The 12,242-nt window shown below is 42.6% G+C and overlaps 1 protein-coding gene across 3 annotated transcripts in view; it reads left to right on the forward strand.

The window, feature by feature from the left end:
• Positions 1-12,242, forward strand: part of ANO4 (anoctamin 4) — a 324,825-nt gene that overhangs the window by 10,443 nt on the left and 302,140 nt on the right. The window lies entirely within an intron of this gene.

Consider the following 12,242-nt stretch of genomic DNA (forward strand, 5'->3'; position numbering starts at 1 on the left):
CTTGGTACGCCAAGAGTGGTGCCGTGGAAGGGAGAAGGGGGGGGGGCTTAGACCCGCCCTCGCTCACGGGCCCCAGCCCAGGGCCCTAAGGACGTGGATCCCTGTGAGTATCCGGTCCGGTCAGTGGGGCGAGTAGCCTAAACTCACCGACCCGCCAACCACACAGGGTTCTGCCCTGGGCTACTTCCCTTCCCCCGAGTAGGCCTTTCCGCCATGGGCGCCTACCTTCCCCTTTGCGGACAAGATTGCTGGTGGAGCCGCAACGGCTCAGGGCAAGCGCTGCTTGCTTCGGCTCCTGTCCAGGCCCTCCTACCAGGGTCGGACCTTCTCTCCCTGGTCTGGACCGGCGTGCCCTTTTTAAATGGCCGCCGCTGCCCTGACCGGCCTATCACGGGCCGGTGCCGACTCGAGGGCTTGCTCCGGCCCCGCCCAACGCAGGCGCCCCACATCCCGTCCCGGGATGTTACGCACCCCGCCTCCTTCCCGGGGGGCAGGGCCGTTAGTCGCTCCCTCCGCTCGCCCCGGGGTCTCCCTGATGTCATCCCCGCTGACATCATCCCGGAGCGACGCCTTTGTGGCATGGGAGCAGGCGGCGCACAGGCAAGCCTACCCGCCGCGGCAGCTGCCCAGGGCTTCCCCGGCCGCGGGTAAGGGACGGGGCGAGGATGCACCGTCACAAGTAGTCACATGTACAGATAACCCCACACCTTTAACTGTAGCAACAGTTTGTTCCATTGATATTTTCAAAAAGTCCTAATCTAGAAAAAACAAAATGTTACATTACAGCAGCAAGTGTAGAAACACCTACAACTATTATGGCTGTATTTATATATGTATTTATTTATTGTATAATTTAATGATAGCTATATTAAAGGGGCTAACCTTTGGACTCAACCTCTGAGCCCCTAGTTGTGCAGTGCTGCTAATTTGCCATAGTCACCTAGAGTTTGTTTTTATGTTGTCAAAACTATAAGACAGGGGCAGGGAATCTTTTTCTGTTTGAGCCACAGAATAATCAGTTGGGGGCTGCACAAAAGTGAAAAGGCAAACAAAAACCCACCTCACTCACATGGCCCCTGAATGAGAAGCTGAAAGCACATTCCTTTCACACACAAGAGCCTAGAACAGGGGTGGGCAAAAGGGCCTCCATGGGCTGGATTCGGCCCACCAAGTGGGTGGATCTGGCCAGCAGAGGCCCTGTCGCTTCCCCGCTCCCAGGGCAATTAGGGCCTGGGGGCAGGGAGGCAGCGTGTGAAGTTTCCTCCACCCTGCCAGGATCATGCAGTGCTTGGAAGCACCAGGCGCTCCTGGCAGGGCTGGAGGAGACTTCGCACACTCCCCTGCCCCCAGGCCAATCGGGTCTGGGGGTGGAGGAGCATGAAAAGTTTCCTCTGCCCTGGCCTCACCCTGTGAGGAGCACGCAGTACTTCTAAGTGCCACGTACTCCTGGCAGGGTAGAAGGAGTCTTCGTGCAAAGCTTCCTCCTGCCCTGCCGGGAATGCGTGGCACTTCATTTGAATTTTCAATTGGCTTCATTTACATTCCTCTTTCGAAAGAGGAATATAGTTTAGACGTGCCCAATGATGCCTATTTAGCTTTGTTGTTTGAACAGTGGGAGGGGGAAGGGAGAGGGGGAGGAGTGGAAGGTCAAACCAGTCCAGGCAGGTTAGGTCATATAACCTCCTAACTAAAGTAACCTTCCCTCACCTCTCTCTTCTCATAGAGCTCTGAAAGTCAAGCCCCTATGAAACAAGGTTCTTTCTGCTAAATGGGAGCCCTTCTCTTTGGAACAGATTAAGCACAGTCCTGCTTTTCTGTATTCCCACAAAATTACAAACATTGGTAACCCTATTTCAGCTATCCCTGCATTTAATACAAACAAAGCTCATCTTGGCTCACAAATTAAGCTGATTATAATGAGAAAAATACTACTCCATCTGCTGAATATCTAACAAATCTAAGCAAAGTAGGAGCAAACTCTATTTACATAGATATACCCCAGGTCTCTCCCCACTTCCAGCTAGCTGTCAGGGAAGTATTCCTTCAGATCCTGCTTACACAAAGGTGATTTCAAACCGGAACAGGTTCAGAGAAAGGTTGCTGGGATAATTAGAGGAATAGAGAAACTGCCTTATAGGAGGAGACTTAAGGATCTCTGCTTAGTTAGTGAACAAAATGAAGGCTGAGGGAGCTATAATTGCTCTCTCTAAATATGTCAGAGGAATAAACATGAGGGGGAGAGAGGTGCTGTTTTTAGGTTAAGGACCCATGATAGCATAAGAACAGATAGAAATAAATTGGCCATGGGGTCAAGTATAGGCTTGAAGTAAGATTAAAATTTTTAGCCATCAGAGAAGTGAAGTTCTGGAACAACCTTACAAGAGGAGATGCCAGTGGTGAATGAGCAAAAAAAACAAACTTGTTCTGAGAGTGAGCTTGATAAGCAGTAATAGAAATGTAGCCGTGTTAGTCTGGTGTAGCTGAAGCAAAATGCAGGACTATGTAGCACTTTAAAGACTAACAAGATGGTTTATTAGATGATGAGCTTTCTGGCCCACGAAAGGGTGGTTAATGTTGACCTTATCTTTATCTTGTAGTAAAACAAAAAGCCTCGAAAGGGTGAAAAATAGGGCAGATTTTGTGCAGTATAAAATCTTGAAAAAAATCCCTGGCTCCTTGTTTCTCTCTCTCTCTCTCCCTTCTCCCCCCCCCCCCCCCCCCATCTCTCTCCCAAGGACCAGTTGGTGAGCTGGCTATCCATTGGAAAGTCCCTAAGCCATAACACTGTAAGGTAAACAGATTTCTACTTGCAAGAACAAATTATAGAGCTTTTGATAGGTAGTAAAATGGATCAAATTAAAAACTGTTGTAATGCCATTGAAGTCAAGGGACTTAGAGCAGGGATTGATTAAACCCTAAATATCTGAAGGGGGAGCGAATTAGGCTATGTGGAAGTGAGACTCTTAGCAAAATTTCCTATATGCAGATTTTATTTGTAAGGGAAGTTATTACTAAGTGAATATCTCTCAACACACACACTCCTTTTCTTAGCGACTTCTGTGAGGGTGCAGGTTGCACATCCTACATCTGCCTTGTCTTGCCAAGCTAGACAGCTGCACCTGGCTCACACTGAATGACCTTGCTTTCGGTGTCACTCATTATGAGGACCATGGTGAGAGGATTTTGCACTCTGGATTGCGAGGAAGAATAACATGCACGTTTGATTTTGTCCCTTTGCAAATTGACTTTTGCTAGTTGATTTTTCTTCTCTTGCAAAAATTCAATTCCCTCTGGAGATCTACAACAGAGTAACCTTTCTGGAGCAGCAGCAGCATCAGTCATCTGTACCACGTGAAGGGAAAGCAGCTCACACACTACCTCATTTGTCAGAAGAGCAAGGTGTATCTTATTGCTGGGGACGAGGACTCCTAGGTAGAAATCTTTAAGTGGTGAGATTGTGTGCGTAGCATGTGGCCAGCATGTACTTTGCAGGCTGCAGGCTGTGGCTGGAGCCCACCTAGAAGACTCCAACTGGGTAGAAGCACTGGGGAGAGAAAGTGCTGCAAGATGGGGGCTGCTCAGAAGCCAGCAAATAAGGGTGAACTGCAAAAAACTGCAACAGACCTGGCTGCTTTCTGTAGCCCTGCTAGCAGCCCAGCCCAGCACCGAGGAAGGATGGCTTCCCTGGCTGCACATGGTAAAGGTATTTGCTTATTACTGGGGTAGGATAGTCTCTGATTACTGTGTCTTCAGAACACTCCTATTTTGGGGATGGGGGTAAAGTCAGGGATGGCACGTCACCAAGTAACATGTCTGGGGATCCCTGTTGGGGGGCATAAGGGGCTGATGTAAGTGATCACTGTTTGTCTCAGGGCTATGGGGTAGGATAAGGGACCCTGCAGCTCGGGGATTTTAGGACATGACACTATAGTTCAGCACATCTGAGAATTCTTGTCTCACACAACTATGGGATGAATCAAATGGGGGAGTTTCTTACTATGCAAAGTAGAGCCAAACAAGTCAGAGGCAAGCCAAAGCACTTCTCAGAGTTTCAGATCCTTACCATGTAAGGTGCAAAGGCAGTTGTCCAGTAAGAAGGTTAGAGGCTCTTAAAAGGTGATGGAAACAAGAATTTCTTGCATCCATTTCACAGATTGACAGTATGTTTTAGGGATTACATATAGGAACACTGCACCTAAAAAAAAAAAAAAAAATTGCAGCATTTTTCAGGACTGTTACAGTTAATCTTCAGTGGGGGAAATATTCCTCATGACACTAGCAATTTTATTTTATTTGTTTATTTGTAATGTCGGATGTGTTTATCTGCCTTGCATTAAAGCAGGACAATATTTATTACCTGAAATCATATTTCTGAACGAACTTGTAGTGTGAACATAGCTTGAAAATTTGTAAGCACAATGAAACCTTCTGTGCTTCCAGTCACCAATTTTACTAGGCTGGAAAGCAATATCCTAGTTATTTTCAGCAACTCTGTTCACTGCCTTGAAGTTAAGAAGCTGCATTAGTAGCTAGACTTTTATAATTATTGTTCAAATCTAGATAAATATTTTTAAAAGTCAGTGGCATATTTTTTACTGTAATTACGCATTACGTCTATCACCATCTTATAATGGGACTGTGGGTTACTGTCTGTTGACAGAGTGAAGCAGAAAAATCAGTGTATGCTTTATATTATTACGGAGAATGTATCCCTCCATTACTCCCACAAGGTTATGCGGTTCCCTGCCATTTGCAATGATCTGTAGCCTTGTGCTTAGTTTGAAAGATCAAGTCTTATTTCTGAACACTTACAATATTTTAAAATTAACCTTTACTAGTAGGTTTTATAAACTGCATGTTTATACAGGCTATTTTCATGAAGGTTTCTCACAACTCCTTGGAACTCAATTTTGATTGCTGTTGTGACTTTGTGATTCAATAGTTTTAAATATTGTCTTTCATCTCCATGGAGCCCATGGCACCTTACAACTCTGTAGTTGCAGGAATCACTTCACCAACTTATGAAATTCAGCAACAGTACAAAACCATGCAGGAGAGGAATAGTACTGTATCCAACTGAAAATGCACAAAAAGTGCATAAACATTATTTTTATCAGATAATCAACTCTATGTTGCTAGGTCATTGCCAGAATTGGGCCCAGTGGATATTATTGCATAAGCTGAAGGATTAGCTTCATTATTAAGATAAATTACTGATGATTTTTGTGTGTCTTGTATGATCTGTCTTCACAGCAGCTAACTCTGTAATGCATGACCAATTGACTTATTTTATGTTTCCAGTGTGGTACATAAGACTTTTCAATTTCAAATAGTCTGTGCATGATCCCTTTCAGTTAAATTTCCCTGTGAAGTCAGTGTTCTGTATCTTGGGAACAGACCTGAATTGGGAAGGGAACTGGTAAACCAATCTAATGACTTGTTCCATTCCTAATGTTTATGATTTTGTCAGGAACCTGCCAGTTGGGCAATAAGGAGAACATAAGTGGAAGCTGTAAATAGTATTGAAGAAAGCAAGCACAAGGAAAAGTATGAAGTCAGACTAAGATAAAAAACTGTTTATAAATGTTTGGCTGGCTTTCTGTGTATCTCTCTTCACTCTACCTGAAGACTATCCACATGAAAACAGCATGATATGTACTAGTGTGCCCAGATGTTATTGATGTAGAGTGTTTTCTTCACTTGTGATACTTTAGCCACACAGGATACATTCAGCCAAATTCAGTCTGTAAGTAAGAGGGTGCCAATGCTTCAGAAATCTCTGGGCCTAAGTCAGTATTCATGCAAATGATTTAAACTGTAAATGAGAAGTGGGCTTAAGTGGGGAAAATAGCAGAACTTGCATTGACTTATACTCATAGACTTTAAGGTCAGAACAGACCATTATGACCATCTAGTCTGACCCACTGCACAATGCAGGCCACAGAATCTCACCCACCCACTCCTGGAATAATCCTCTCACCTAAATCTCAGATACTGAAGTCCTCAAATGATGGTTTGAAGACCCCAAGATGCAGAGAATCCTTCAGCAAGTGATCAGTGCCCCATGCTACAGAGGAAGGCGAAAAACCTCCAGGGCTTCAGCCAATCTACCTTGGAGGAAAATTCCTTCCTGATCCCAGCTATGGCAATCAGCTGAACCCTGAGCATGTGGGCAAGACTCACCAGCCAGACACCCAGAAAAAAAGTTCTCTATAGTAACTCCTATCATCCCACCGTTGGCCTATTTCCCACTGATAGTGAAAGGTCAATTAGTTGCCAAGATCATGTTATCTCATCAAACCATCTCCTTCATAAACCCATCTAGCTTAATCTTGAAGCCAGAGAGGTCTTTTGCCCCCCACTACTTCCCTTGGAAGGCTGTTCCAGAGCTTCACTCCTCTAATGGTTAGAAACCTTCATCTAATTTCGAGTCTAAACTTCCTGATAGCCAGTTTATATCCATTTGTTCTTGTGCCCACGGTGATATTGAGCTTAAATAATTCCTCTCCCTCCCTGGTATTTATCCCTCTAATATATTTAAAAAGAGCAATCATGTCTCCCCTCAGCCTTCTTTTCAAGACTTGACATTGTAGGTATAATAATTGAGTGGAACTTACATATTGTGGTAGGAAGAATGTGCTGTAGCAGGGGAAACAGCTACCAGAAGCTCTAAACCAGTTCAATCTGCCATTTCAATTTGTGCTGCAAATAGCTCCCAAATCCTGCTAATTCAGCCCTGGTGTAAGTGGGCACTGTCAGTTCAGGGCAACTGTACCTGTATCTTCCCTTAGTGTTCTGCAAGGGCAGGGCACCCAGTGTCAGCTCCCAGCTGGAACCTTTCTTGGGTGGAGAAAAGAGTATGTCATTCCTGACTCGTTCCCAGGCAGAACAATTCCCTACCTCCAGAAGGCAGCAGACCAGTTTGCTTTCTCTTCAGACTAACAACAGGGTAAAACTGCCCACATAGCACTTCCTATGCAAGCATATTTATTTTCAGGATATAAATACTACGGCGAAAACTTGAAAAAATGTAAAAGAATGTACACACAGATACTAGTAAACTTACTAGAGATTCCCCTCACCTGTCTCCAGCAGGAGCATTGGCAGGTTAGTCCTTCAAATTTCCTTAAAGGGTATCTCTTGTGGTCAGAGGTTCATAATAGCCTCAGCTCAAAACTGGCTCCCAGGTTTATGGGGTTTCAAAATATGCCAAATGCTTCCAACCCCTCCCTAATGATTGAGATGGACTTTGTGTGGATGAGAGGTCCTGTCTGCTTATGGATCAGGAAAAAGGCTTTGAGCTTGTTTGGATAAATAGCCAATCAGGCTATTTGTCCCAAAATCCTTTATTTATCTGTTGGTCCTTGGAGAATCCAGTGGGGCCTTTGAACTGTCCTCTGGTAACAGATAATTAGCAAGGAACAGATACCCCCTCCTCCACACAAAACAGAGTCTGTAGATTAGGGGAGGGGGTTTGCAATCCTGTCCTCCCCAGTACTTTGTAGTAATCCCATTTAACGCACATTGTCTGAAACATCAATCATCTCTGCTACATTAGATTTTAGAGAGAAAAGGCGTCAGAGCTAATATCATTTATTAGACCAACAACTTTGGTGAAAGAGACACTTTTGAGCTACACCGAGCTCTTCTAGAACTTAAGAACAACCATGTTAGAATTTAGGAATGGCCCTATTGGGTCAGAACAATGGTCCATCTAACTTGGTATCCTGTCTTCTGACAGTGATTAGTGCCAAATGCTACAGAGACAATGAACGGAACAGGGCAATTGAGTGATCAGTCTCTCCCATCTAGCTCTTACATCAGGAAGTTAGAGATATAGGATTACACAGAGCATGCAGTTTTCCTGACCATTTTGGTTATTAGTTATCTCTGGTCCTATCCTCTATGAATGAATCTCTTTCTTTTTTGAAACTACTTATATCTGAGGCCTTCACAATATCCTTTAGCAACAAGTTCAACAGGTTGACTATGCATTGTGTGAAGAAGTACTTCCTTTTTGTTTTCAACTTGCTGCTTATTAGTTTTATTGTAGGACCCTTGATTCGTGTGTAATGTGAAGGTATAAATAGCATTACATTATTCATTTTCTCCACATCAATCATGATTTTATAGACCTCTCTCATATCCTTCCTCAGCTGTGTCTCTTCCAAGCTGAATAATCCTTACATTTTTAATTTCTTCCTATAAGGAAGTTGTTGCACACCATTAATAATTTTTGTTGCCCTTCTCTGTACTTTTTCCAATGCTAATATAACTCTTTGGAGTTGGGCTGGCCAGAACTACCCACAATATTCAATTATATTTTCTGTCATATTATCTATTCCTCTTCTAATGATTCCTAACTTTGTTAGTATTTTTTACTATTACTACACAATGAGTGGGTGTTTTCAGAGAACTATTCACAATGACTCCAGGATCTTTTTCTTGATTGATAGCAGCTAATTTAGACCCCATCATTTTTTATATATTTATATTTATATTTATATTTATTTATTTATTTATTTAGAGAGAGAGAGAGTATATATATATATATATATATGAATGATGTTTTCCAGTGTACATTACTTTGCATTTATCATAGAATTTCATCTGCCATTTTCTTCTCCAGTTTTGCGAGATCCCTTCATGACTCTTTACAGTCTTCTTTGGACTAACTATCTTGAATAACTTTATATTGTCTGCAAACTTTGCCATATCACTGTTTACCTTTTTTTCAGATAACTTATGAATTTGTCGTACAACACTGGTGTCCGTATACATTTTTGGGGGGAACCTGCTTTTTACCTCTCTTTTTTTTTTTTCTTTTAACTGGCTACTGAGCTATGAAAGGACCTTCCTTTATCCCATGACTGCTTACTTTGCTTAAGAGCCTTTGCTGAAGAACTATGTTAAACTCTTTCTGAAAGTTCAAGTACTCTATATCCACTGGATCATCCTTGACTACATGTTTGTTGACAACCTCTGAGAATTCCAGTAGATTGGAGAGGCATGATTTCCCTTTACAAAATGTGTGTTGACTCTTCCCTAACATAATGTGTTCATATATGTATCTGATAATTCTGTTTTTCACTATAATTTCAACCAGTTAGGCTTACCAACCTGTAATTGTGAAGATCAGTTCTCAAGCTTTTTTTTTTTTTTTAATAATCAGTGTTATGTTAGCTATCCTCCAGACATCTGGTATAGATATTGATTTAAGATGTAGGTTATGTAATTGTTCTGCAGTTTCATACTAGAGTAAATTCAGAGTTCTTGGGCCAATACTTTTCTAGTTTTGGTGACATATTACTGTTTAATTTATCAATTTGTTCCAAAACCTGCTCTACTGACACCTCAGTCTGGGACGTTTCCTCACCCATATTGTCTTTCTAATATCTTAGGACCAACATGTCTACAATACTATAAACAATATTGTTCACTCTGTCTCCTAGAGAATGCATTAATCTTTCTTCCTTCTAACCAAGTTCAATATAATAACACTGACATTTGCCTTTCCAGTGGATCAAAATATATTAAATATAATTCAATAATGTTTAATTCCCTAAGGTTTGCCCAGGATATTGCAGATATGTTACTGTCATATCTATCAGAGGCAAAAGCTCCATATAGCTGTTCTTGCTTATGCAAGAACTGATGATGTTCAAATAATTACATGCTAGCCATTTATGTAATCTCTGCTGACCTTTTAAGGAAAAGTTCTATAAAACCAAACAGGAAATGATAGCCTTTCTCTAGATATTTTTCAACCATCTTATCCAACTCTGTAACAGAAAAATTTTTCTATTAAATTCCATAGGGTGGTTGAGAAAACAGAGAGGCATTCTCATTCTCTGTTTAAACTCAATAGATTACCTTCAGAGTAGTTTATTTAGAACACTTTCTGGCAGGAGTGGTCCAAGGCCGGCTGCGGCAGCTGGCGCCCCAGGCGGAATACACGATTGGCACCCCCGCCTGCAGGGCCATCAATGGACTGACATCATCATTGGGCGCCCCGGGCACCTTGTGACGTCCTCACTGGGCACCCCGGGCGGTGGCGCCCTAGGCGGCGGCCGAATCCACCTCTAGTCACGGGCCGCCCCTGATTATTAGTTTAACCCCAATTAGAGCCTATAGCTCTTTTCCACAAGGAAAATGCATACATATACAAATACGAAACACAGAATTTCCTCATCTCTTAAATTTTGTCTTTTGATGTATTGTCTCATATCTGTGGTGTATGCCATTTCTTGTCTGTAGTAAATTAGTTACGCGGTACAGTCAGGCCTGGATTACCCAATAGGCAGACTAAGCACGTGCTTAGAGCACCAGCAAATCAGGGGCATAAAAAAAAGAAGAAGAGATTTTACGGTATGGTATTGTTTTTATTTTGAATTAGGTATGGGGGGGCACCATAATCTTTTCAGTGCTTAGGGCTGCTAAAGGTCTTAATCCAGCCCCTAGTACAGTGTATAAAGATATGGTAGTATTATTGCCACTCTGACCATTTCCTCTACTCTTTGCATTCTTCTGCTAGTTCCTTCTTTCCACCTGTCAGAAGTAAACTTCATGTCTTCGCTTTTAAGGCCACTACATCATTCTTCTTCTAATCGGTCTTTGAAATTTGGCTCTACAGTTATGTCTACAAAATGCTTGACAGGTAGATAGATGGTGTGCTGTGGCTGTTGCTTATTGTGCTAATCCTAATTGTTTCACTATTTTGTCCTCCTGTCTCCACCTTGTCTTCCCCCATCTCTTGTCTCTCATCTTGTATTTTGATTGTAAGCTCTTTAGGCTAGGGAAATGTGTGTGCACATTTGTGGAGAGGGCAATACAAATCACTGTCATCCTAAGCAGAGACATTTCTTTTTAAAGAAGTAGTAACATAGAATCATAGAATACTAGGACTGGAAGGGACCTCGAGCGGTCGAGTCCAATCCCCTGCCTTCGTGGCAGGACCAAATACTGTGTAGACCATCCCTGATAGACATTTATCTAACCTACACTTAAATATCTCCACAGATGGGGATTCCACAACCTCCCTGGGCAATTTATTCCAGTGTTTGACTATCCTGACAGTTAGGAACTTTTTCCTGAGATCCAACCTAAACCTCCCTTGCTGCAGTTTAAGCCCATTGCTACTTGTTCTATCCTCAGAGGCCAAGATGAACAAGTTTTCTCCTTCCTCCTTGTGACACCCTTTTAGATACCTGAAAACTGCTATCATGTCCCCCCTCATAGAATCATAGAATAATAGGACTGGAAGGGACCTCAAGAGGTCATCGAGTCCAGCCCCCCGCCCTCAAGGCAGGACCAAGCTCCGTCTACACCATCCCTGACAGATGTCTATCCAACCTGTTCTTAAATATCTCCAGAGAGGGAGATTCCACCACCTCCCTTGGCAATTTATTCCAATATTTGACCACCCTGACAGTTAGGAATTTTTTCCTAATGTCCAATCTAAACCTCCCCTGCTGCACTTTAAGCCCATTACTCCTTGTCCTGTCCTCAGAAACCAAGAGGAACAAATTTTCTCCTTCCTCCTTGTGACACCCTTTTAGATATTTGAAAACCGCTATCATGTCCCCCCTTAATCTTCTTTTTTCCAAACTAAACAAGCCCAGTTCATGAAGCCTGGCTTCATAGGTCATGTTCTCTAGACCTTTAATCATTCTTGTCGCTCTTCTCTGTACCCTTTCCAATTTCTCCACATCTTTCTTGAAATGTGGCGCCCAGAACTGGACACAGTACTCCAGCTGAGGCCTAACTAGCGCAGAGTAGAGTGGCAGAATGACTTCACGAGTTTTGCTTACAACACACCTGTTGATACAACCTAGAATCATATTTGCTTTTTTTGCAACAGCATCACACTGTTGACTCATATTTAACTTGTGGTCCACTATGACCCCTAGATCTCTTTCCGCCATGCTCCTTCCTAGACAGTTGCTTCCCATCTTGTATGTATGGAACTGATTGTTCCTTCCTAAGTGGAGCACTTTGCATTTCTCTTTATTAAACCTCATCCTGTTTACCTCTGACCATTTCTCTAACTTGCTAAGGTCATTTTGAATTATTTCCCTATCCTCCAAAGAAGTTGCAACCCCACCCAGTTTGGTATCATCTGCAAACTTAATAAGCGTACTCTCTATCCCAATATCTACATCATTGATGAAGATATTGAACAGTACGGGTCCCAAAACAGACCCTTGAGGAACTCCACTTGTTATCCCTTTCCAGCAGGATTT

The sequence above is a fragment of the Pelodiscus sinensis genome, chromosome 1, assembly GCF_052426305.1.
Source record: "Pelodiscus sinensis isolate ZL-2025 chromosome 1, ASM5242630v1, whole genome shotgun sequence".
Taxonomy (NCBI): Eukaryota; Metazoa; Chordata; order Testudines; family Trionychidae; genus Pelodiscus; species Pelodiscus sinensis.